Source organism: Aplidium turbinatum, chromosome 15 (genome assembly GCF_918807975.1).
Source record: "Aplidium turbinatum chromosome 15, kaAplTurb1.1, whole genome shotgun sequence".
NCBI classification, from domain to species: domain Eukaryota; kingdom Metazoa; phylum Chordata; class Ascidiacea; order Aplousobranchia; family Polyclinidae; genus Aplidium; species Aplidium turbinatum.
Genome location: NC_137486.1, coordinates 17,878,854 through 17,904,731, shown reverse-complemented (window position 1 = coordinate 17,904,731; position 25,878 = coordinate 17,878,854). Strand labels below are relative to the sequence as shown.

The window sequence follows — 25,878 nt, the reverse complement described above, 5'->3', positions numbered from 1 at the left end:
AAGAAGTTTATAGGTCAAAATAAAGTCAAAATTGACAATAAAGTCAAAATTTTCAATAAAGTCAAAATTTGTCAAATTATGGCTTTTGACAAACTTCTTGTGTTTCTTGAAAGTAATTTTTGTCAAAATCCTCGTGGAAGCATTGTAAATCAGGAACTGCGACACAATTAAACCATATTAACCCATAAAAGCAGGAAATATGTCACAATGCTGACGGATCAGCAGTACCTTTTATCGCAAATTGCCCATTGTTTATTCATTGTTACGTATTTAAATATTTTTTATAAAAAGCTCCATCTTCACAAACGTAGTCTTTTCGAAAATCAACAGTTTGGATTTTAGGAATAGCCAAGCTAAATCGTCTTCAGCAAAATTTAGACAGATTTGTGGAGATTTTCCTATCGCCGAAAAACACGACGCACTTTTTATAATCCATAAAAACCTTGACTTTTCGACAAAATATTACGTTTGGGTCTGAAATCGACAAAACATTATGTTTGGATAACTAGAATCAATTCAAGGAAGAAATGTGACCTTTACAAATAAGCAATTTCGTTAGGTCAAAATAAAGTCAAAATTTGATAAAAATAAAGTCAAAAAATTTTTTTTTTAGGTCAAAATAAAAATGGCCCTAGACTGATCACCAGTTGGCAAACTTCTTCCGCGTGTATTCCAGGGAGCCATTCCAACCAACGCAAAAGCCGGTAATGCGGATGAGTCGCGCTGGCCAGAATACATTGTGAAACCATAAATGAAACTCTAATTGTGAAACAAGATTTTTCATTTTTTTTCCATGAAAATAAAAAATGACGCATAGCGCTTGACGCTTAAAATCGGCAAAATAGTTGACGGCGCTATCACTTCCGTCAACTGAAAAATAAATTGACGGCGCTAGCCTCAGCGTCAACAAAAAGTTGACGCCGTCAACGTACAACACTGTTTATGACGTATTAAATGTTACTAAGAATTGAACAACAGACGGAGTACAGGCTACAGCTATCAACATCACGCAAGAAGCAACTCGAGCTTTTTAGCTGTTGTTCTATCCTTAAAATTTTTAAGGTGTGCTAGCTGTCTCTTTGTAAACCATTTTCTTGTTTTACTTTTTATTCATTTTTGCATTACTTCATTTCACGTGCTGTGTGCACTGTGCAGCCTCATTTTGCCGCCCCCTTGCAGCCTGCCGCCCCTGGCGCAGAGCCAGAACCGCCAGGTGGCTGCTACGCCACTGCCTGTACTTAGACTGTATTGGGATAAATGTTGGCTGTGTACAGGAACTATACGGTTACCCGTACAAAACTGTGTTGGCCCAACGCGTTAACCATGTGCACTAATGTACGGGGCCGTATTGCTGCCGGTACAGTGCCAATACAAGTTGACTGCATTGGGCCTGTACTGGCTGTGTAGGCTACAGATACCATACGGTTACCCGTATAAAGACTGTATCGGCCCAAAGCGTTTCCCCGGATGCACGAATGTACGAGGCCGTATTGGTGCCGGTACAGCGCCAATACAAGTTGATTGCAATAGGCCAGTAGCCAGTAGGTGATCGTATGGCTGTGTACAGGTAGGCTACCATACGATCACCCGTACAAAGACTGTATTGGGCCAATACTGGCTGTGTGCAGGCACCATACGGTTACTCGTACAAAGACTGTAGTCCCAAGGCGTTATCACAGTGCACGAATGTGCGGTGTCATATTGTGCAGTGCCAATACAAGTTACCAGTAGGCTATATGTAATGCTGTGATGTTTGCTGGGAAGGCTCAAAATTCTGTAGTCAACTGGTCCATAGAGGGGAAAAAAAAATTGTTCTACGTTGAAGTGTTTACGGTGCCGGCCAAGAAACCCCATCTGCCACAGCAACCTACAAATCACGAATACCGCACCTGCACCACATGCTGACACATTAGCCTACGTGTTATTGATTTATCATATTGATTTACCTATGGTGTAAAGCTTCTGACCCAAATTCCGAATCAGAGATCTCTGAAGAACTTCAGAGATCCATGCTCCGAATCCGCTCCTTTGAGACTTTTGTGAAAAATGCAACACCGAATCCACTCCATTTTCTGAAAATCGGACATACTCCGTCACTCAACTTCGACTCTACTCCATGCTCATAGGCGTAGCCAGGGAGGGCAAAAGGGGCCATGCCCCCCCCCCCCCCCCGAATTTTCAAAGTTTGGATTCCGAAGTTGAACCCTTTGTTGAAAATATAATATAATTTGTATAAATTTATATTGTTTTTCAAGACATCTGGCTGTTAACACCCCCCAGGACTTGTTTTAGACACACAGAAAGAGACCAATAAATTTTGCAAATCGTAAATCACGCAATGTTTACGCGAATTACGCTTCTTTTAACTAATCTGTGGAAGCAATTTCAGAATCGCTTACTCTGTTGGTTTTTTTGTAGTTTTTGTGTAGCTAAGTTTTTTTGTGTTCTCTAATTCTAGAAAGCGCTATAATCCATTATTTGAGTGTAATTTTGCAAAAAATTTCCGGGGAGCATGCCACCGGACCCCCTAGAGTACGCGTGCCTTCGGCACGCTCTAACCCCCCATCAGCTTTATTGCTTCCCTTGCTTAACCCACCAGGAAACGCCACTGCAGATGTCTTAAATTAAACACTTTGTCGTTCTCTTCAATTCATCAAATATTTGGCCCACCAAATTCTTTTTCTGGCTACGCCACTGTCCAGTGTCCATGTTCACTAGCTACGCAAGGGGGGGATTGGGCCATGTCCCCCCCCCCCCTTTAAAAATGTTTTAATAGTTAACGACGTAGAACAGAGGTCACCAACTGGCGGCCCGCCACGCTGTATCGCTGCGGCCCGCGGAAGGTATCAGCGTACAAGTATAACCAAAATTACTTTTTTTGAGGAGTTAAAGAGCGCGAAGGCAAAAAATACTTTCCGGGAAGCATATTTTCGCTTTGCGTACGATTCCACCGACCGACCAATCAGATTATAGTTCTAGGTGGGGGTTGCTTAAAGTTATTCCAATGCGATGTCCAGCTACACTGATCCAGTGGTTGATTAAAACGTCTGTTTTCGAATTTCGAAATTGTCTGTGAGCATAGGGTTGCTTATTTTAAGTTTGCAAATGTCATGTAAACACTAGTGTGCGTTTCACCGTTATTGTGTTTCACGAGCAGTGTTCTCTTTATGCAAGTTTTTGTTGGCAAAATAGGTCGTTGTGTCAACTCAATTTATAATAAATTGGCAAAATATTATATATAAATTTAAAGACTTTTTTTGATTGTATTATGAAAATTATTAGCTTAGTAGGCCTACTGCAAAATGTTTTTTTTTAAGTTATGAAACGCTTCACGATTTTGCGTGTCATTCTTGCGCAGGGGCCATGCTAATTTTCTCTGTATCGTTCCAATTTTAGTATATGTTCTGCCGAAGCAAGTCCTCCAAAATATTGTTAATCAACAATTCTTGCCACGCTGACAAGCATCGCAAGTGACAGTTGCCAATAATAATCAAAGAAAGACGGTTTTGTAGACTCTCACAAAAAGGATCAAAACCAACTCATTGCTTTTTTAGAGGGAAGACTGTTTATGAATTACAATAGAATTACGATTTTTCGGTGATTTCCACAAGCGTTTGTTTCATGGTGCCTGGTTTCTTTCTTCCTTTTATTGGAGCATATTTTTCGCCTATGTTTGCAGGTCACTATTGTTGCCTGTATTACAATGTGTCAAATATTTCCTTGTTTACTGATATTGTTAATTGCAAAATATCTTTTGTGAATTGAAGGGACAACACCACTCTTGCTTAGCGATGAGTATTCTGATTTTTTTGTTTGTCGTATCCAGGTTTACACCTGGTAGTTGAAGATTTAGATTGAGTGAACGGGAAGGCAAGGAAGCCAATCTTCGTGTCCACCTTCAGGCATGCTTTTACGTGTCTTGCCATAGACACAGCCGCATGCTCTTGAGCGGTGTCGAACCGGCGCCTTTTCCATTGCCGTTCCAGGGTTCTCACCACACGGCTATGCAGCCTGATGAAACCACGGCTCGCCTCTCTGTAAGTGCGCAAAACAAGTTGTCTCGTTTATTAGGCATTGTTAAAAAAGTCAAAAGTGTTGTAAAAGGAGTTTGGCCTGCCAGTAGCGTTGTTCGATTAATTTTGTTCCTGCGATATTCTAACATATTAAATATGAACAACATGTAACGCTGGATACTGGGTACGAATTGCGTTCTTTACTAGCATAAGAGTCGACCTACCTAACATTTTATTAGTGCGGCCCGCCACAGCTCTCCTTGTAGTGCCAAACTGGCCCCCATTCAAAAAAGGTTGGTGACCCCTGACGTAGATTAAAGCATTTAATATGTTTTGGATTGCTTAAAAGGCTGCAATCGCAATGGGCAAGGAGTGGCGTAGCGGTTAGTGGAGTGGCACCTCACTCCACCGACCTGGGTTCGATTCTCGGTGATATCACGGGTAGTCTCACTTAACTCTTAAAAGGCTGCAATCGCAATGGACAAGGAGTGGCGTAGCGGTTAGTGGAGTGGCATTTCACTCCACCGACCTGGGTTCGATTCTCGGTGTTGTCACGGGTAGTCTCACTTAACTCTTAAAAGGCTGCAATCGCAATGGGCAAGGAGTGGCGTAGCGGTTAGTGGCGTGGCACCTCACTCCACCGACCTGGGTTCGATTCTCGGTGTTGTCACGGGTAGTCTCACTTAACTCTTAAAAGGCTGCAATCGCAATGGACAAGGAGTGGCGTAGCGGTTGGTGAAGTGGCACCTCACTCCACCGACCTGGGTTTGATTCTCGGTGATATCACGGGTAGTCTCACTTAACTCCTAAAAGGCTGCAATCGCATTGGGCAAAAAATGGCGTAGCGGTTAGTGGAGTGGCACCTCACTCCACCGACCTGGGTTCGATTCTCGGTGATATCACGGGTAGTCTCACTTAACTCTTAAAAGGCTGCATTTGCAATGAGCAAGGAGTGGGGTAGCGGTTAGTGGAGTGGCACCTCACTCCACCGACCTGGGTTCGATTCTCGGTGTTGTCACGGGTAGTCTCACTTAACTCTTAAAAGGCTGCAATCGCAATGAGCAAGGAGTGGGGTAGCGGTTAGTGGAGTGGCACCGCACTCCACCGACCTGGGTTCGATTTTCGGTGTTGTCACGGGTAGTCTCACTTAACTCTTAAAAGGCTGCAATCGCATTGGGCAAGGAGTGGCGTAGCGGTTAGTGGAGTGGCACCTCACTCCACTGACCTGGGTTTGATTCTCGGTGATATCACGGGTAGTCTCACTTAACTCTTAAAAGGTTGCAATCGCAATGGGCAAGGAGTGGCGTAGCGGTTAGTGGAGTGGCACCTCACTCCACCGACCTGGGTTCGATTCTCGGTGATATCACGGGTAGTCTCACTTAACTCTTAAAAGGCTGCAATCGCAATGGGCAAGGAGTGGCGTAGTGGAGTGGCACTTCACTCCACCGACCTGGGTTCGATTCTCGGTGTTGTCACGGGTAGTCTCACTTAACTCTTAAAAAGCTGCAATCGCAATGGGCAAGGAGTGGCGTAGCGGTTAGTGGAGTGGCACCTCACTCCACCGACCTGGGTTCGATTCTCGGTGATATCACGGGTAGTCTCACTTAACTCTTAAAAGGCTGCAATCGCAATGGGCAAGGAGTGGCGTAGCGGTTAGTGAAGTGGCACCTCACTCCACCGACCTGGGTTCAATTCTCGGTGTTGTCACGGGTAGTCTCACTTAACTCTTAAAAGGCTGCAATCGCAATGGGCAAGGAGTGGCGTAGCGGTTAGTGGAGTGGCACCTCACTCCACCGACCTGGGTTCGATTCTCGGTGATATCACGGGTAGTCTCACTTAACTCTTAAAAGGCTGCAATCGCAATGGGCAAGGAGTGACGTAGCGGTTAGTGGAGTGGCACCTCACTCCACCGACCTGGGTTCGATTCTCGGTGTTGTCACGGGTAGTCTCACTTAACTTTTAAAAGGCTGCAATCGCAATGGGCAAGGAGTGGCGTAGCGGTTAGTGGAGTGGCACCTCACTCCACCGACCTGGGTTCGATTCTCGGTGTTGTCACGGGTAGTCTCACTTAACTCTTAAAAGGCTGCAATCGCAATAGGCAAGGAGTGGCGTAGCGGTTAGTGGAGTGGCACCTCACTCCACCGACCTGGGTTCGATTCTCGGTGTTGTCACGGGTAGTTTCACTTAACTCTTAAAGCGCTGAAATCGCAATGGGCAAGGAGTGGCGTAGCGGTTGGTGGAGTGGCACCTCACTCCACCGACCTGGGTTCGATTCTCGGTGATATCACGGGTAGTCTCACTTAACTCCTAAAAGGCTGCAATCGCATTGGGCAAAAAATGGCGTAGCGGTTAGTGGAGTGGCACCTCACTCCACCGACCATGGTTCGATTCTCGGTGATATCACGGGTAGTCTCACTTAACTCTTAAAAGGCTGCAATTGCAATGGGCAAGGAGTGGCGTAGCGGTTAGTGGAGTGGCACCTCACTCCACCGACCTGGGTTCGATTCTCGGTGTTGTCACGGGTAGTCTCACTTAACTCTTAAAAGGCTGCAATCGCAATGGACAAGGAGTGGCGTAGCGGTTAGTGGAGTGGCACCTCACTCCACCGACCTGGGTTCGATTCTCGGTGATATCACGGGTAGTTTCACTTAACTCTTAAAGGCTGCAATCGCAATAGGCAAGGAGTGGCGTAGCGGTTAGTGGAGTGGCACCTCACTCCACCGACCATGGTTCGATTCTCGGTGATATCACGGGTAGTCTCACTTAACTCTTAAAAGGCTGCAATCGCAATGGACAAGGAGTGGCGTAGCGGTTAGTGGAGTGGCACCTCACTCCACCGACCTGGGTTCGATTCTCGGTGATATCACGGGTAGTTTCACTTAACTCTTAAAGGCTGCAATCGCAATAGGCAAGGAGTGGCGTAGCGGTTAGTGGAGTGGCACCTCACTCCACCGACCTGGGTTCGATTCTCGGTGTTGTCACGGGTAGTTTCACTTAACTCTTAAAAGGTTGCAATCGCAATGGGCAGGGAGTGGCGTAGCGGTTAGTGGAGTGGCACCTCACTCCACCGACCTGGGTTCGATTCTCGGTGTTGTCACGGGTAGTCTCACTTAACTCTTAAAAGGCTGCAATCGCATTGGGCAAGGAGTGGCGTAGCGGTTAGTGGAGTGGCACCTCACTCCACCGACCTGGGTTCGATTCTCGGTGTTGTCACGGGTAGTCTCACTTAACTCTTAAAAGGCTGCAATCGCAATGAGCAAGGAGTGGCGTAGCGGTTAGTAGAGTGGCACCCCACCGACCTGGGTTCGATTCTCGGTGTTGTCACGGGTAGTCTCACTTAACTCTTAAAAGGCTGCAATCGCAATGGGCAAGGAGTGGCGTAGCGGTTAGTGGAGTGGCACCTCACTCCACCGACCTGGGTTCGATTCTCGGTGTTGTCACGGGTAGTCTCACTTAACTCTTAAAAGGCTGCAATCGCAATGAGCAAGGAGTGGCGTAGCGGTTAGTGGAGTGGCACCCCACCGACCTGGGTTCGATTCTCGGTGTTGTCACGGGTAGTCTCACTTAACTCTTAAAAGGCTGCAATCGCAATGGGCAAGGAGTGGCGTAGCGGTTAGTGGAGTGGCACCTGGGTTCGATTCTTGGTGTTGTCGCGGGTAGTCTCACTTAACTCTTAAAAGGCTGCAATCGCAATGGACAAGGAGTGGCGTAGCGGTTAGTGGAGTGGCACCTCACTCCACTGACCTGGGTTCGTTTTTCGGTGTTGTCAAGAGTAGTCTCACTTAACTCTTAAAAGGCTGCAATCGCAATGGACAAGGAGTGGCGTAGCGGTTAGTGGAGTGGCACCTCATTCCACCGACCTTGGTTCGATTCTCGGTGATATCACGGGTAGTCTCACTTAACTCTTAAAAGGCTGCAATCGCAATGGGCAAGGAGTGGCGTAGCGGTTAGTGGCGTGGCACCTCACTCCACCGACCTGGGTTCGATTCTCGGTGTTGTCACGGGTAGTCTCACTTAACTCTTAAAAGGCTGCAATCGCAATGGGCAAAGAGTGGCGTAGCGGTTAGTGGAGTGGCACCTCACTCCACCGACCTGGGTTCAAATCTCGGTGATATCACGGGTAGTCTCACTTAACTCTTAAAAGGCTGCAATCGCAATGGGCAAGGAGTGGCGTAGCGGTTAGTGGAGTGGCACCTCACTCCACCGACCTGGGTTCGATTCTCGGTGATATCACGGGTAGTCTCACTTAACTCTTAAAAGGCTGCATTTGCAATGAGCAAGGAGTGGGGTAGCGGTTAGTGGAGTGGCACCGCACTCCACCGGCCTGGGTTCGATTCTCGGTGATATCACGGGTAGTTTCACTTAACTCTTAAAAGGCTGCAATCGCAATGGGCAAGGAGTGGCGTAGCGGTTAGTGGAGTGGCACCTCACTCCACCGACCTGGGTTCGATTCTCGGTGATATCACGGGTAGTCTCACTTAAAAGGCTGCAATCGCAATGGGCAAGGAGTGGCGTAGCGGTTAGTGGAGTGGCACCTCACTCCACCGACCTGGGTTCGATTCTCGGTGATATCACGGGTAGTCTCACTTAACTCTTAAAAGGCTGCAATCGCAATGGGCAAGGAGTGGCGTAGCGGTTGGTGGAGTGGCACCTCACTCCACCGACCTGGGTTCGATTCTCGGTGATATCACGGGTAATCTCACTTAACGCTTAAAAGGCTGCAATTGCAATGGGCAAGGAGTGGCGTAGCGGTTAGTGGAGTGGCACCTCACTCCACCGACCTGGGTTCGATTCTCGGTGATATCACGGGTAGTCTCACTTAACTCTTAAAAGGCTGCAATCGCAATGGGCAAGGAGTGGCGTAGCGGTTGGTGGAGTGGCACCTCACTCCGCCGACCTTGGTTCGATTCTCGGTGTTGTCACGGGTAGTCTCACTTAACTACTAAAAGGCTGCAATCGCATTGGGCAAGGAGTGGCGTGATGATGATGGCTATCATCATCACGATAGCCATCGGAGTGGCGTAGCGGTTAGTGGAGTGGCACCTCACTCCACCGACCTGGGTTCGATTCTCGGTGTTGTCACGGGTAGTTTCACTTAACTCTTAAAGCGCTGAAATCGCAATGGGCAAGGAGTGGCGTAGCGGTTGGTGAAGTGGCACCTCACTCCACCGACCTGGGTTTGATTCTCGGTGATATCACGGGTAGTCTCACTTAACTCCTAAAAGGCTGCAATCGCATTGGGCAAAAAATGGCGTAGCGGTTAGTGGAGTGGCACCTCACTCCACCGACCTGGGTTCGATTCTCGGTGATATCACGGGTAGTCTCACTTAACTCTTAAAAGGCTGCATTTGCAATGAGCAAGGAGTGGGGTAGCGGTTAGTGGAGTGGCACCTCACTCCACCGACCTGGGTTCGATTCTCGGTGATATCACGGGTAGTCTCACTTAACTCTTAAAAGGCTGCAATCGCAATGGGCAAGGAGTGGCGTAGCGGTTGGTGGAGTGGCACCTCACTCCACCGACCTGGGTTCGATTCTCGGTGATATCACGGGTAATCTCACTTAACGCTTAAAAGGCTGCAATTGCAATGGGCAAGGAGTGGCGTAGCGGTTAGTGGAGTGGCACCTCACTCCACCGACCTGGGTTCGATTCTCGGTGATATCACGGGTAGTCTCACTTAACTCTTAAAAGGCTGCAATCGCAATGGGCAAGGAGTGGCGTAGCGGTTGGTGGAGTGGCACCTCACTCCGCCGACCTTGGTTCGATTCTCGGTGTTGTCACGGGTAGTCTCACTTAACTACTAAAAGGCTGCAATCGCATTGGGCAAGGAGTGGCGTGATGATGATGGCTATCGTCATCACGATAGCCATCGGAGTGGCGTAGCGGTTAGTGGAGTGGCACCTCACTCCACCGACCTGGGTTCGATTCTCGGTGATATCACGGGTAGTCTCACTTAACTCCTAAAAGGCTGCAATCGCATTGGGCAAAAAATGGCGTAACGGTTAGTGGAGTGGCACCTCACTCCACCGACCTGGGTTCGATTCTCGGTGATATCACGGGTAGTCTCACTTAAAAGGCTGCAATCGCAATGGGCAAGGAGTGGCGTAGCGGTTAGTGGAGTGGCACCGCACTCCACCGGCCTGGGTTCGATTATCGGTGATATCACGGGTAGTTTCACTTAACTCTTAAAAGGCTGCAATCGCAATGGGCAAGGAGTGGCGTAGCGGTTAGTGGAGTGGCACCTCACTCCACCGACCTGGGTTCGATTCTCGGTGATATCACGGGTAGTCTCACTTAACTCTTAAAAGGCTGCAATCGCAATGGGCAAGGAGTGGCGTAGCGGTTAGTGGAGTGGCACCTCACCCCACCGACCTGGGTTCGATTCTCGGTGATATCACGGGTAGTCTCACTTAACTCTTAAAAGGCTGCAATCGCAATGGGCAAGGAGTGGCGTAGCGGTTAGTGGAGTGGCACCTCACTCCACCGACCTGGGTTCGATTCTCGGTGATATCACGGGTAATCTCACTTAACTCTTAAAAGGCTGCAATCGCAATGGGCAAGGAGTGGCGTAGCGGTTGGTGGAGTGGCACCTCACTCCGCCGACCTTGGTTCGATTCTCGGTGTTGTCACGGGTAGTCTCACTTAACTACTAAAAGGCTGCAATCGCATTGGGCAAGGAGTGGCGTAGCGGTTAGTGGAGTGGCACCTCACTCCGCCGATTTCCATTACACAGCCTGTTTTGCCAGTGTATATCAAAATTATGACGTTGAAACACGTGCTGATGAAATATCTTGGTTTGTATGCACCTAAAGCTAACGTTTGAGACATGAAATTTTAGCTATATATTTTTTTGAATTAAAACGTTATATACCTACTGAAAACGTTTAGTAGCCCACCGTCCAAAATGTTTCGATCCAAGCCTTTCATTGTTTGGTTGTGTATTGAAAGAAACATCACAAAACCTCAAAAGAAACCGCAAGGAAAGCTAAGCATCTTCAGGCTTTAAAACTGGTGTTTTTTTTAGCCAGCCATCGTGGCCTACCGAGAACTCCTTCTCAGCGGCCAAATCTGTTTGCTTGGAGGCCAAAATACAAATAACGATAGCACAAGTAAATAGAATTGAACTTGCAGCATAGCCAAAATGATCACTTAGTGTTGTTGAAGTCGACGTCTGGGCGACGTCTGGTCACAGCGGTAAACCATAATTTTTTCGTGGGAAAATTGTAACATAAGATTACCGGATCCGTTCGTCTGTATGTAATGACCGAAAAAGAAACACTCTTCCGAAACGTCTTTTCAAGAATTGTATTTCTGTAAAAATAGCCTCAAAGCTGTCGAAATTGGGACGCAACACGGTACGCCATTAAAAAATTGTCACTACGATACAAGCTATTTAGATAAAAGACGGAAATTTTGTCCAGCTTATTCAAGAAATAAGCAAAACAGTTAAATATGCGACCAACTTCCAAGTAACAATTTTAAGAATGAGAGAATAATTTGCGATATCTCAAACTCACATTGTAAGATATTTTCTCTTCACTTTCTAAGTTTTGAAGTTCACGTGTTTACGAGTGATAATATATTGATAAATACCCATCTTTGACGGCATAGTAGCTTTCTCCTGGCGATTGATCAACCGTAACTGATGTACTGGAAAGTTGCTTAGCTTAAAACAATATAGAAAAAACACTTTATTTTGGAAAACAGTTTTGGTGATTTCATATGCCCTTGCAAAACACGGTGCCTCCAAGTTTATTGTGACGTAACAATTTATTGAAATCATCGCCCCTTGGGATTGCCTACAGAAACAACATTCCATGATTTCATCGAAAATATTGTGTTCGATTTGTTGCTTCTTTATTATAATTTGGGAATTTCAAAACATGTAAAAATTTATCTTAAATAAGCGCACTTGTGCCTGAAATATTATCAGACAGTTTGTAGCCAACGTTGGGCAAAAGTTCTGTTCATCTGTGAACTTGGGTTGTTTTGTCAGCCAGTTCGGACTTATTTAGTAAGTCGAGATTTGTAGAATTCGGACAAGCAGCTTTAAAGAGATTGCTTCATGTGAGTACCGTACAAATTGATTGCTGATTTGTAAATTTAGCCTTTGCTATGTGTTAATAGTCTGACGTATCTAAGCTGAACATATCTATCACTATCAGTTTTGTACGCGCTGTTTTCACTTGTAAAAGAGCTTACTTAATGACACAGTTTTATTGCGCATTATCTACGTATCGTAATGCGTTATTTTCATTTGTTATAGCTGAATTGTAACCGCATTGGAATCCTGTGTAAAGAATTTCAGACTGTAGCTGTTGCCGAAATTCACCGGCTTACTTGGCAAAAATTGGTATGGACATTTTAATTATGTGAAATTTATTGCTGATTTAATGTATTGTTATTCACACTATCTGTCCGTAGAGCGCTAAAGGTCGACGCATATTCACGATGGATGTAGCAATGTAAAAACTCACATTAATCATTATTGCCTTGTAGTTTTAGGCAAATGCGTGATTTGTGCTTTTATGTTATTTCAGAAAACGACTTCTTTGATCACTCCTGTTCTGATCACTCGGAATTGTGGTTAGAGTCTGTTGACAAAAACGTCAAGTATCATTGTCATTTCGCTCCAATTTAATAAACTATTTCCATTTATATTCGACAACAGTCGGATTGCCTTTGCGGTCGAGCCCAGTGATAGAGGATAATATCACACACATAAACAGTCACTGTGACGTAATAGTGAAACATTGTCAAGCAATTCAAACAAGTGTTCAAAGGCGATGATGCAATGCTTCATCAGGTCTTACGAACGATGGTGCAATATTGGCTCATTTTTTAGGAAAAATTCCATGACGTAATACGCTAAGATTCAGTAGACCTGAACGGTTTTTACATGACGTTTGATTTGGTGAACAATTGCCTGGAACATAGCGGCCCCTAGGTATGACAGTCTGACATGGCATAACTAAAAAAGAATTGACGACAATTGTGAGCCAATGAATAAAAACACACGATACACAAATTGTTTGAATCACTCACGTTTAAGTTAATACGTAAATACAAAGGGCATGCAAAGAATGAACAACGATAAGAATAATACACGACGATACATGAAATTGGTACCATAGGTACACGCTAAGATAACGCTATATACAATGGTTGCGATAATAACCGACTGTTCTGGGCTCAGACAAGTGTCGGCCACCGCAAACAAAACCAGGCTCAAACCCTAACACTTAGGTGTTCTTTACGGGGGCGAGGCACGAAATATCCCTCAACACGTAGTCTACCTTCACTTTCTCCGTACTCTCATCATAGTTGCAGACGGCAACTTTAGCTCTACGAACCACAGGCTTCCCTTTCCTAATTTGTGGAACTACCTCATGCACCCTCCCAAGTTGATACTTCCCACGTTTACCAATGTCTTGGAGAGAACCTACCACTACAAGTTGACCAGGATCCAAATTCTCGGCCATTTTTAGCCATTTTTTCCGGCCCTGAAGTCCTGGCAAGTAAAAATCTATCCATTTGCTCCAAAACTGCTGAGAAAGTGACAAATTGAACCGATAATCCCTTCTTAGTTGGTCACGATCATGTGGTTTCCCAACAGCACAGTATGGGTCTAAGTATGGGGTCAAAAGAGAGGCAGGGGTGATGACAGTAAAATCCCTAGGGTCGTCACTCAAAGGTACCAAAGAGCGTTCGTTCACGATCCGAACGGCACTGCCCGTGTACGTAAACAGTTCAATAAAACTGGGCTTACGTATTGAAGAGTCCAAAATGTGAAAAAAAGTACTTAGTCATATCGGCCACGAAACCAAATCTACTCAGCTGAAATCTAGCCAAGACATCTACCAGAGGGTTTAACAAGTCAGGACCCGAAAAAATTACATCATTAACACAAGTTTCTCGAAATTCAGACTTGCCATCGTAAACAATACGCTTTTTTAATTATGTGACGTCACAAATTATGGTAAATACCACTCAAATTCTTTTACATTTTTTGCTTCACCAGCACGCTCAATATAACCATTAGATTTAAGATCATTCATGGTGTCAGTAAGGAAATCACAAAGTTCAGGTTGTTTTAAAGCCTTCTTCCTTAAAGCAGCAGCTCTATCTGACGCCAACACAAAATTGTTAGGTAAATCAATATCTTCCTTCAACGGTACAGGTATCTCAAATCGACCATCTTTCAACTCAATATTCGGTTCAACAAGTTCTCTAGCCAAAATGTCATTGCGAGACAATTCACAGGTTTCATTTTGCAAGGTCAAATCCTGAATGACTTTATTCAGGTCTGCTATTTCCATATCACGAAACTCAATTTTACGCTGAAAGCCAGAGATGACATCCGACTCTGAAGACGTCTGCACTCTGCACACATTAGCAACGCTTTCATCTAAGGGTGACTTACCACCACAAGCCAACCAGCCGAGAGGAGTGAGTAAAGCATGCGGTTTACTACGATTCTCACCAACATGCTCTTCTTTAGCACACATCAAATAAGCGTTGTCGTTGCCAATCAGTACATCTACAGTACTACAATTATTCAAATTAAACATATTGACGTCATGAAAATGACGGAAACCACTTAAATCCTGCTTATGCGGTAAAGTTTTAACAACGTCAGCCTAAGCTGGGTTAACCACCGAAGTTATATCACAAAACAGTTCATTCGTCTCTAACGACTGGATGTTGAGTTTAACAAGGTCAGCACAAGTAGGTTTCTGACCAGCCAGAGTGTCCATTTTAAACGACGTTTTGTCATACGGTTCAACGCCAAGCTCGCACACCAAATCACTCGAAACAAAAGTCAACTGCGAACCAGGATCATGCTGACAATACACCAACTTCGATTTGCCAGTCATTGGATTCAAAACACGAGCAGCAGTAACGCGGGTAAAAGCTGTTTTAACATTTCCAATCTTAACAATACGCACAGGAACTCTGGCACCAACATCATCTTTACCGACCGACTCCAGAGAATCACGTGAAGTCACATAAAAATCATGCAGAAAAAAAGTGTTTCCTATCGTTGTTAGGCCCACTTTGACGACAGTTGTTTGCATGATTACAGTTGTTCCCGACAATTATTCACCAAATCAAACGTCATATAAAACCGTTATGGTCTACTTAACCTAGCTGGCATCTTACGTCATGGAAATTGCTAGAAAATGTCCAAATATTGCACCATCGTTCGTAAGACCTGATGAAACATTGCATCATCGCCTTTCAACACCTGTTCGAATTGCGTGACAATGTCTTTCATTATTGCGTCACAGTTACTGTGTACGTGAGTTTGAGATATCGCAAATTATTCTAGTCATTCGTAAAGGTTGTTGCTTGAAAGTTGGAGGCATATTTAACTGTTTACTTAGTGCTTGCCAGCTGGATAAAAATTCCGTCTTTTATCCAAGTAATCTGTTCTGTAGTGACAAGTTTTAGTGGTGTACGGCGTTGCATCCCAATTTCGACAGCCAGGTGGCTAATTTTACGGAAATACAATTTAGAATAGACGTTTTCAAAGGAGTGTTTCTTTTTCGGTCATTACATACAGACGAACGGATCCGGGAATCTTACGTTACAATTTTCCCACGAAGAGATTATAGCTTACCGCTGTGACAATAAATAATATAAGACGCGGCTTGTTAGCTTGTAGGCCAAGAAGAACTTGAAGCAAGAAATAATAAAAGACGATTCTCTGGCTAGTGTTTGTACGGAAGCACTGGCAAGACATAAATAATAAAAAACGTTGTTGTCAGTTGGAACTTAGAAAGCACAAAATAATAAAAGACGAAGTTGTTGGTTGGTAGGCTACAGAAACAAAGAAATAATAAAAGAAAATCTTGTTGGTTGGTAGTCTACAGAAGCAAAAGAAAATTAAAGACATTTCTTCTCAGTTGGTACTGAAGAACTTCAAGCTAAAAACTAAAGGCTTTTCTTTGTTGGTTCTGAAGAAAAAACTACATTGACATTCATTGGCAAGAAAAAAGATTAAAGACAATCGATCTGTGCTTTGCATCATCGCCTTTCAACACCTGTTCGAATTGCGTGACAATGTCTTTCATTATTGCGTCACAGTTACTGTGTACGTGAGTTTGAGATATCGCAAATTATTCTAGTCATTCGTAAAGGTTGTTGCTTGAAAGTTGGAGGCATATTTAACTGTTTACTTAGTGCTTGCCAGCTGGATAAAAATTCCGTCTTTTATCCAAGTAATCTGTTCTGTAGTGACAAGTTTTAGTGGTGTACGGCGTTGCATCCCAATTTCGACAGCCAGGTGGCTAATTTTACGGAAATACAATTTAGAATAGACGTTTTCAAAGGAGTGTTTCTTTTTCGGTCATTACATACAGACGAACGGATCCGGGAATCTTACGTTACAATTTTCCCACGAAGAGATTATAGCTTACCGCTGTGACAATAAATAATATAAGACGCGGCTTGTTAGCTTGTAGGCCAAGAAGAACTTGAAGCAAGAAATAATAAAAGACGATTCTCTGGCTAGTGTTTGTACGGAAGCACTGGCAAGACATAAATAATAAAAAACGTTGTTGTCAGTTGGAACTTAGAAAGCACAAAATAATAAAAGACGAAGTTGTTGGTTGGTAGGCTACAGAAACAAAGAAATAATAAAAGAAAATCTTGTTGGTTGGTAGTCTACAGAAGCAAAAGAAAATTAAAGACATTTCTTCTCAGTTGGTACTGAAGAACTTCAAGCTAAATACTAAAGGCTTTTCTTTGTTGGTTCTGAAGAAAAAACTACATTGACATTCATTGGCAAGAAAAAAGATTAAAGACAATCGATCTGTGCTTGAAGATTCAAGTGGACGAATCCAAGCAAGTTTTGTGGAACTTTAGAACTTCATATACTCGTACAACTACGGTATTGTGCATTTAAATTCTTTTTGTATTTTTACGGTCTTTGGAGTTAAGTCTTTTATAACTTAATTTTGTGTGTTTGTGTAACTTAATTTTTTAATAGTTAAATTTAGCCCCAATATTTAATATGTCTACACTCGGTGGCGACAGGGACTCGGCCGCCGTCGACTCGACTGAGTTTAAGCATAATGATGTTCTTTGCGGTCGGGCAGGCCATTCTGGGGAGGGACCCAGTAACGATGAGGCTAAGTCAGTTCGAGAGGCCCGGCATCTTAGAAGGGATATTTTGACTCAAATTGGGGAACTTTCTGTAGCCCTAGGTTCTTTGGGTGATAAGCAAAAATTGTTAATTTTTAGATCCAAGTTATCTACTTTAGAAAAGGAATTACGGCATTTCCATGCTCTTTTGAGTAAAATTTTCAACTCTGCAATTTTGGCAAAACTTCGTGATAGGGTAGATCCCGAATTTAACTCGTTGAAAAATAACTTCGAACAAAAAGTAAGTGAGTTCTCAGATATGTTGGATGCTGACATACATCCTGAGGATAGCGCCTCAAATGTAAGCAATAGGATGTCTAAGAGTTCGTCTCGGATAGTTGCAAAAATTAACCAACAGCTAAGACGAGAGGAGCACCAGATCCAAGCTGAGGCCGAAGCGAGAGCTGCTGAGGCCATGGCGAGAGCTGAGGCCATACGAGCTGAGGCCGACGCGAGAGCTGCTGAGGTAGCACGAGCAGAGGCTGCCGCAAGAGCTGAGGCCGACGCGAGAGCTGCTGAGGCCGCCGCGAAAGCCGAAGCTAGAGCTGCTGAGTTCGCACTCAAAGACGCTCAGTTGAGGGCTGAACAACGTAAAGAGGTAGTTTTAGCTGAATATCGTTCAGAGTTGGGCTCCCGGCGTAGTTCTAAGAAGGGCTCTTCTAGCCATTCCAGAAGTGAACAGCAATTGCAGTTTAATTTACATAACCTTTTCCAGACGCCTGTTCATTCCGTGAGTGGACCAGTGCAATCTACACGTTTTCCAGCTGTTTCAGGAGGTCTCGGGGCCGCAGCTAAGGGTGTTCCGAAGGCTGTAGAGCCAAGGCCTGCGAATTATAACCGATCTTCTCCCCCAGTGCGTAAAGGTCACTGGGCCGCCATTTCCAGTAATGCTTTGCTCCCTTCACAGTTTTCTGCACCGCTAGTTTTTGATCGCCCAGCTACACGTAATTTGGGTGGTTGTGAGAGGCGTATCGCGTCTTCTGATTTTAACGTTTGTGAGGATCGTGATCGGGCAGTGCATGTGACTGAGCCCCATCAGCCCCTTAAGGGATATAGCTTGTCTTTTCTCGCTAAATCGAGTTCTCAACAACAGGATTGCTTTTTTGAATACCAAAATAGTAGGACGTTTTTCGATAAGGCGGCCTTGATTGGTTACGATGGTAATAATATGCCATTTATCTTCTCGTGTTACCGCCTTAATGGCAGCTTCGCCCTTTAAAGAAACTCGTTTAATTTTGTTACAATCAGCTTGTGTTAGAACAGCTGCGCGAACAATTGCTAATTTGGTTTCCGACACTCCTGGCTTGTCAGAAGAAGACAGGATAGAAATGTCGTTAGCTCGCTTGTCCCAGCATTTTGGGGTTTGTGGAGGTCTTTTTGCCGAACCGGAAATTAGAAAGTATCGCTATGGTAGCAAATTGACTTCGATCTTTTCCAGTGATTTGAAAGAGTTTAAAGATGGATTGTCGCAGTGTCTGCTTTACGCGCAAGCTTATGGTCAGCGTGACAAATTGGAAGGACGTTTTGTTTTGGATTTGGCTAAGCGACTCCCGTTTGACGCTAAGCAGCGTTATCTTGACTTTTTAGGTGATCAGTATGGTGGTACTGATGAGCCTACTTTTCAGAGTTTGTTTGAATTTGTAGTACGGGAGGAAACGCGCAAGTCGACTGATTTTAGCATTATGCTAATGGGCGATTCTGGTGAGTCGCAGCAATTTAAAAAGTTTGGCAAAGGAAAATTGCCTTCATGTCCGGTTAAGCAGACGTCGGTAAAACCCCATGATAATGTGATTTCAGGGAGTTCGCAGTACTCGACTGCTGTTGGCGCACCGCGCGGTGGTGTGGCCAGACGTAGTGACATACCGGCATGTTTTTATTGTTCGTCACGTGGTCAAGTTGAATATCATTTTTTGTCTAATTGTAAAGAATTTTTGCGCTTGACACCTAAAGATCGGAGAGATGTCATTGTGAAAGCTGGCAAATGCTTGAATTGTTTGCGCCAGCATATGGTTAGGGATTGCGTTCATGCAAACAACTGTCGTAAGTGTGGGCCTAACAACGATAGGAAACACTATTTTCTTCTGCATGATTTTTATGTGACGTCACGTGATTCTCTGGATTCGATTGGCAAAGATGATGCTGGTGGCAGAGTTCCTGTGCGTAATGTTAAGATTGGAAATGTTAAAACAGCTTTTAACCGCGTTACTGCTGCTCGTGTTTTGAATCCAATGACTGGCAAATCGAAGTTGGTGTATTGTCAGCATGATCCTGGTTCGCAGTTGACTTTTGTTTCGAGTGATTTGGTGTGCGAGCTTGGCGTTAAACCGTATGACAAAGCGTCGTTTAAAATGAATACTCTGGCTGGTCAGAAACCTACTTGTGCTGACCTTGTTAAACTCAACATTCAGTCGTTAGAGACGAATGAACTGTTTTGTGATATAACTTCGGTAGTTAACCCAGCTTGGGCTGACGATGTTAAAACTTTACCGCACAAGCAGGATTTAAGTGGTTTCCATCATTTTCATGACGTCAATATGTTTCATTTGAATGATTGTAGTACTGTAGATGTAGGGGAGACTCGGGTAAGTTGGCCCAGCAAAATGAAAATTTGAATTTGTGAGCTGATAACAAAACATATGTTAAAGCGAATGCTATTGAAGAGTAGAGAATTCATCACTCTAAAAGTGGACATATTCTTGCATCAAACAAACATTCTTAGGTATATAATTTTTCAAGTTTTCCGAAAAAAATAAAATGGACCATCTTGCCTTCATGTGCGGGTAATTTGGCCCACCATGGAAGGTAAGTTGGCCACGTGGGAAACATGTCCATCTACGGTATATTAAACAGTGGAAAAGTTCTCTTTCTCCCCAATTTGATTTTCTTTCTAATTATTTCTTGGTTTTATAGAGGCATACATACCGTACATAAATTATTCTATGTATGCATTCATGTATGGTTTATAATAAAATCTACTATTAGGCTATAATGCTGTATTTTACCTCAGTAAACTTTTTTTACATGAGTAGCCTACACCAAATAAGCTTTCGAAAATAACAAAGGTTGTATCAAACATCATGTAGTTGGAACGGCATGCCTTTATTCCTAACGATCTGGTCACCTTAACGATACTGATAGGTGGGACCTTGTTTGCAATAGGCTACAAACCCCATTTTTGCATGGGTACCAATATCGGAACATTTTTTAATGTATCTCCGAAACGAGGTACGTTTTAGACCGTCGCTTGAGAAGTGGTTGATACACATTTCCGCGATTGGTTTTCTTGATTAGGCTACTTAGCCTACTATTATTACCATATGGGTTAGGAATAATTTGTGGCATAAAAACGATGTTAGGAAGTGTATTATTGTTATTGATCGCTTAATGCTGATGTAAAGCCGCGATTTACTTACTTTGGATACTTGATGATAGGCTACTTCAATCTTGCAAAAATAAGTCATCGTATTAATTAGTCAATTATTATCATTCTATGTAATACCTCATGAAGGCAAGTTGGCCATGGTGGCCAACGTACCCACCCACGAAATGGGCCAACTTCCCTGCATGGCAACCACATTGCAAAAACTAAAATTTATGTCAAACTATCGAGCTTCTAACAACGGTTTCACAGTCAAAGTGAGCCTTAATAACCACTCTAGCGCTGCACTCACTAAATAATAACCTTTCTTATATAGTAAGAAAAAAATCACTCGACATCTAAAAAATTCTAAAATCCAAAAATTTCAAAAATCATAATTTTTCATACAAAAATCGTGCTCACATGTTTATACTGCTTGCTAGAGCCTCCCAACCTGGTGATAAGATAGTTTCAACAGCACTTTCTCAGTATGCGTACGATACGTAACAATAACTATTTTAGTTAAAAAATTATTTAGAGTGGGCCAACTTGCCTACTGGGCCAACTTACCTGAGTCTCCCCTACTGATTGGCAACGACAACGCTTATTTGATGTGGGCTAAAGAAGAGCGTGTTGGTGACAATCGTAGTGAACCACATGCTTTGCTCACTCCTCTCGGCTGGTTGGCTTGTGGTGGTAAGTCACCCTTAGATGAAAGCGTTGCTAATGTGTGCAGAGTGCAGACGTCTTCAGAGTCGGATGTCATCTCTGGCTTTCAGCGTAAAATTGAGTTTTGTGTTTCGGAAATAGCAGACCTGAATAAATTCATTCAGGATTTGACCTTGCAAAATGAAACCTGTGAATTGTCTCGCAATGACATTTTGGCTAGAGAACTTGTTGAACCGAATATTGAGTTGAAAGATGGTCGATTTGAGATACCTGTACCGTTGAAGGAAGATATTGATTTACCTAACAATTTTGTGTTGGCGTCAGATAGAGCTGCTGCTTTAGGAAGAAGGCTTTAAAACAACCTGAACTTTGTGATTTCCTTACTGACACCATGAATGATCTTAAATCTAATGGTTATATTGAGCGTGCTGGTGAAGCAGAAAATGTAAAGGGATTTGAGTGGTATCTACCATACTTTGTGACGTCACATAATTAAAAAAGCGTATTGTTTTCGATGGCAAGTCTGAATTTCGAGGAACTTGTGTTAATGATGTAATGTTTTCGAGTCCTGACTTGTTAAACCCTCTGGTAGATGTCTTGGCTAGATTTCGGCTGAGTAGATTTGGTTTCGTGGCCGATATGACTAAGTACTTTTTTTCACATTTTGGACTCTTCAATACGTAAGCCCAACTTTATTGAACTGCTTACGTACACGGGCAGTGCCGTTCGGATCGTGAACGAACGCTCTTTGGTACCTTTGAGTGACGACCCTAGGGATTTTACTGTCATCACCCCTGCCTCTCTTTTGACCCCATACTTAGACCCATACTGTGCTGTTGGGAAACCACATGATCGTGACCAACTAAGAAGGGATTATCGGTTCAATTTGTCACTTTCTCAGCAGTTTTGGAGCAAATGGATAGATTTTTACTTGCCAGGGCTTCAAGGCCGGAAAAAATGGCTAAAAATGGCCGAGAATTTGGATCCTGGTCAACTTGTAGTGGTGGGTTCTCTCCAAGACATTGGTAAACGTGGGAAGTATCACCTTGGGAGGGTGCATGAGGTAGTTCCACAAATTAGGAAAGGGAAGCCTGTGGTTCGTAGAGCTAAAGTTGCCGTCTGCAACTATGATGAGAGTACGGGGAAAGTGAAAGTAGACTACGTGTTGAGGGATATTTCGTGCCTCGCCCCCGTAAAGAACACCTAAGTGTTAGGGTTTGAGCCTGGTTTTGTTTGCGGTGGCCGACACTTGTCTGAGCCCAGAACAGTCGGTTATTATCGCAACCATTGTATATAGCGTCATTTTACGTGTACCTGTGGTACCAATTTCATGTATCGTCGTGTATTATTCTTATTGTTGTTCATTCTTTGCATGCCCTTTGTATTTACGTATTAACTTAAACGTGAGTGATTCAAACAATTTGTGTATCGTGTGTTTTTATTCATTGGCTCACAATTGTCGTCAATTCTTTTTTAGTTATGCCATGTCAGACTGTCATAACTAGGGGCCGCCATGTTCCCGACAATTATTCACCAAATCAAACGTCATATAAAACCGTTATGGTCTACTTAACCCAGCTGGCATCTTACGTCATGGAAATTGCTAGAAAATGTCCAAATATTGCACCATCGTTCGTAAGACCTGATGAAACATTGCATCATCGCCTTTCAACACCTGTTCGAATTGCGTGACAATGTCTTTCATTATTGCGTCACAGTTACTGTGTACGTGAGTTTGAGATATCGCAAATTATTCTAGTCATTCGTAAATGTTGTTCAGTTCAGTTGTTTTTTTATTTCTGACCATCATATCAAAACAATACACGTCAACATAGCAAAGGTCAAGAAAAAGGTAGAAGCGACAAAACACGAACGTTAAAGCGTGCTTGTGATCGAAGTAAGTTATTGAGTTGAAAAAAATTTGGCACGGTTGCAACACCTTCAGAAAAATTTAAGGTATGAAGGGAAAATAAAAAAAATAAATAAAAAATGTTACAAAACAAATAAACATATCTAGGCTATAGCTTTATTAGCCTACATAACTTTAGCTGATATATTGAAGATTTGTATGGACAGTTGCTATGAAGATCGGCCATAGTGCGTTATCAAGAGTGCTGATGGTCGTAAGGGGAACACGTCTTGATGCGTTTAGCTCATAGCAAAGAGCAAGGCAGGCAAAGAAAACCCCACAAAGAAATCCTACCACGGGCAAAGCCATTTCAAGCGCAACGCACCAGGCCTTGCACGACTCACAAAATAGATAGGCTATAACTTGACGACATGAAACAATGACAACAAACAAATAAATCAAACTAGCAAAAAACAACATCATCATCTTGCGGAAATTCAATTATACCCAGGGAAGTTATGTCTTAAAGATATCAAGCGTGCTTTGATAAAAATTGCGTTGATAAAGCGATAATTTTAGACCCCTGTCAGCTAAACTCGCCACTTCCACACCGATCCAACGTTGGCTAACGTTGAATTAATGCAAAAATGACAGTCATCGCCAGCTGGGATGTAGTAGTGGTATGTCCCAGTAATATGATAAACTTGGGTTACCGTATGTTTTACACGTTAAGCCATATTAAAGTGACAAAAAATATCCAATTTGGCATATTACGTTAAAAAAGTAGATAAACAATCAGACAATAGCATGACGATCCAGTCCAAGATATTGAAATAAACAACTGGTTGGAGCACATGACCACCGCTTCACCGAAAGATGGAGATTAGTCAAATAGGATGGATAAACTTCTGCAGACTCTGTAGAACTTCTGTGGACAAAAAACACAAGAACCAGAAGGCCAGTAGGAGTAGCCTACTTACAATCTTACTATTTTGCTAATAAATCTACACACATTGGCTAATCATTGCTGGGCAATAAAAAAAAATATATATGGTGCATGATGCAATACTTAGATGGGATTATTTCAAGAAAGACTTAGCTTGTTTACTTTTGATTTAAAGCCTTTTACAGTTTTACATTCATTTCTTATAGTAGTTGGAAGCTTGTTTGAAAATTGAAAGTTGGAGGCATATTTAATTGTTTGCTTAGTGCTTGCCAGCTGGATAAAAATTCCGTCTTTTATCCAAGTAATCTGTTCTGTAGTGACAAGTTTTAGTGGTGTACGGCGTTGCATCCCAATTTCGATTTGCCAGGTGGCTAATTTTACAGAAATACAATTTTGAATAGACGTTTTCAAAGGAGTGTTTCTTTTTCGGTCATTACATACAGACGAACGGATCCGGGAATCTTACGTTACAATTTTTCCACAAAGAGATTATAGTTTACCGCTGTGACCAACAATCCCAAACCATATGCTGGCGCAAACAATTCAAGCATTTTCCAGCTTTCACAATAACATCTCTCCGATCTTTAGGTGTCAAGCGCAGAAAATCTTTACAGTTAGACAAAAAATAATATTCAACTTGACCACGTGACGAACAATAAACACATGCCGGTATGTCTCTACGTCTGGCCACACCACCGCGCGGTGCGCCAACAGCAGTCGAGTACTGCGAACTCCCTGAAATCACATTATCATGGGGTTTTACCGACGTCTGCTTAACCGGACATGAAGGCAATTTTCCTTTGCCAAACTTTTTAAATTGCTGCGACTCACTAGAATCGCCCATTAGCATAATGCTAAAATCAGTCGACTTGCGCGTTTCCTCCCGTACTACAAATTCAAACAAACTCTGAAAAGTAGTTTCATCAGTGCTACCATACTGATCACCTAAAAAGTCAAGATAACGCTGCTTAGCGTCAAACGGGAGTCGCTTAGCCAAATCCAAAACAAAACGTCCTTCTAATTTATCACGCTGACCATAAGCTTGCGCGTAAAGCAGACACTGCGACAATTCATCTTTAAACTCTTTCAAATCACTGAAAAAGATCGAAGTCAATTTGTTACCATAGTGATACTTTCTAATTTCCGGTTCGGCGAAAAGACCTCCACAATTCCCAAAACGCTGGGACAAGCGAGCTAACGACATTTCTATCCTGTCTTCTTCTGACAAGCCAGGAGTGTCGGAAACCAAATTAGCAATTGTTCGCGCAGCTGTTCTAACACAAGCTGATTGTAACAAAATTAAACGAGTTTCTTTAAAGGGCGAAGCTGCCATTAAGGCGGTAACACGAGAAGATAAATGGCATATTATTACCATCGTAACCAATCAAGGCCGCCTTATCGAAAAACGTCCTACTATTTTGGTATTCAAAAAAGCAATCCTGTTGTTGAGAACTCGATTTAGCGGGAGAAGACAAGCTATATCCCTTGAGGGGCTGATGGGGCTCAGTCACATGCCCAGCCCGATCACGATCCTCACAAACGTTAAAATCAGTAGACGCGACACGCCTCTCACAACCACTCAAATTACGTGTAGCTGGGCGATCAAAAACTAGCGGTGCAGAAAACTGTGAAGGGAGCAAAACATTACTGCTAATGGCGGCCCAGTGACCTTTACGCTCTGGGGCAGAAGATCGGTTATAATTCGCAGGCCTTGGCTCTACAGCCTTCGGAACACCCTTAGCTGCGGCTCCGAGACTTCCTGAAACAGCTGGAAAACGTGTAGATTGCACTGGTCCACTCACGGACTGAACAGGCGCCTGGAAAAGGTTATGTAAATTAAACTGCGATTGATGTTCACTTCTGGAATGGCTAGAAGTACCCTTCTTAGAACTACGC

The 25,878-nt window shown here is 43.4% G+C and overlaps 1 non-coding gene across 1 annotated transcript; it reads right to left on the bottom strand.

The window, feature by feature from the left end:
- Positions 1-3,313: 3,313 nt before the first annotated feature.
- Positions 3,314-3,418, bottom strand: LOC145784918 (U6 spliceosomal RNA). The gene has a single exon (XR_014291085.1). It is a non-coding gene; the product is annotated as a U6 spliceosomal RNA (small nuclear RNA).
- Positions 3,419-25,878: the final 22,460 nt, after the last annotated feature.